We start from the raw sequence: 2,072 nt of genomic DNA, 5'->3' as shown, positions 1-2,072 counted from the left end.
ACTCGACGACCTCTACGGAGTTTTTGCTCGTCTGCTAACAAGTGTGATCCAAAATATATTGACCAAAAAATCGGGGAGGGCCAGGTGGAGAACGATATTTGGAATTTTCAATTTTTTAACATTTTTTTTAACTACTGGATTGAGAGGGAAATTCAAGCTCGTTTTTGGCGGGAATGCATTTCTCGTTGAATTGTTTTTTAAACGTTTTCTGATTTTTTTTAGAGAAAACAGAGAAGTTGTCGTTTAAAAAATACAAAAATGCAAGTGGATGTAAATTTCCTGAGAGGCTCTCTTCAATTTCCCTTGAATCTTTCTCAGAGCTATCCAAAATCAAAAATTCCAAAATTCGTCATCACCTACTTGTCTCCGTCATCCTCACCGTCAACATACGCTTCATCGGACTCTCGCCTTTCGATTAATTTAAATTATTCTTTCCTCATATATATATATATACTTTTTTTCGCTTCTGTTTTCGGAATAAAAACTTGAAAATCGTAAATTAATTCCTCTCGCTCCGTAGTTAGTTGTAAATTCCACAAGTAATTATTGTTAACAGCACAAAAATATTAATTTCCGGGTGAAATCGATAATTGTTACGATGTAAAATAGTGCGATAACACAGACCATCAACTAACGAAGCGAGATTTAAAGATCATCACGTCATTGAAAAATAAAAATTTCCATTTATCATTGAATTGACAAATTCTAAATATAGATTATTAAATGCAGCGCATTTGAAGAGAGTATTATTGCCACATTATTGTCATGTGAAATTATGAATCATAATTAAATAACTGATGCTAATGATGTGTGGCATAAAGTTTATATAGAATGGAAGAAAAATTTTTCTCTATTGTTGTACAATTGTATAGAAAAATTTTTTAGTGATAAGGCAATTTAATATTCGAGAGATATGTTAGTTTATGGTCTGAAATTATTTCCTAGTTCTTTTTTTTGCCAATTTTATTTTCGATTTGTGAGGGTGGAAACTGTTCGTCGACGGAGATAACAAAATTTATTAGCATTTCCTTAATTTTCTTCATTTTCTTCATTTTCATTGTATCGTTTGGGTGTTCAAAGAATATTTTTAATTATCCAGAGATAATGAGGAAAATGTATGAATGGTTAATCAATATCGATGCTGACCTTTTCAACACAGGATATCATTCTTTTCAATTTATATTTGATCTTTTAATCAGTTTTAACCCTTTGATTTCAATTGAGGCTTGATATTAATGCGGGAATTGATGAGTGGATTTTTTTTCTGCTATCTGCAAGCCTCAATTTATTGGAAAATAGGGAAGAACTATTAAAATTACAATTCTCCGTCGACGAAAAGAGACATCTCGTCTGATTTCCCCCAACTTTTTTTCCTCTACCTATTAAATATCTCGGTCTCATTGATTTCAATGTCTACTGCGTACATTATCCCCTCGTACTAATGCTCCATTTATTTACTACGAGATTCCTGAACTTTTCGACTCAAGTTTTTTTTTTTATAAAATTGATAAAAGATCACGAAAAAAAATCAACCGAATGTTTTACTGTGTAACCAGGATTCAATGAATCTGATGGAGATGAACAAATTGTTAATTCAATGGAAAATGTATCACTTAAGTGAAAATTTCAGGAAATTAATCAATAAAATGATGATGAAGGATATGTTATTCCTTTTTTGGAAATGGCAACGCAGTGCGAGTTTATGGAAATCATGTCGGAAATTTTAGAGTGACAAACTGTCGAGGATAGATTATTTCTAGATTACTCGGAATATTTCGAAGTTCGTGGATCTCATAAAATTTCAACATCTCCCGAAATTCTTACAAATCATCGAACTCCGAGGATATATTCGCGGATTAATCTCCAAGAAATTTTATCCATTCTCTTCTCGTTCTGGACACTCTACTAAAAATAATAATCGGCTGTGTAAAACGCCGCTGAAGAGTCACTATAATGTGCTCTCGTGAATAGAATCATGTCGACTAAAATAAAATACACTAAAAAAAATTATTGTGATATGCGACTTATTGTGATACAGCATATAATTCCAGTTGATAATTCGGTTGTAAAGA

Source organism: Fopius arisanus, unplaced genomic scaffold, assembly GCF_000806365.1.
Source record: "Fopius arisanus strain USDA-PBARC FA_bdor unplaced genomic scaffold, ASM80636v1 scaffold00032, whole genome shotgun sequence".
NCBI classification, from domain to species: domain Eukaryota; kingdom Metazoa; phylum Arthropoda; class Insecta; order Hymenoptera; family Braconidae; genus Fopius; species Fopius arisanus.
The sequence above is the reverse complement of the archived record's forward strand: the minus strand, read 5'-3'. Positions refer to the sequence as shown.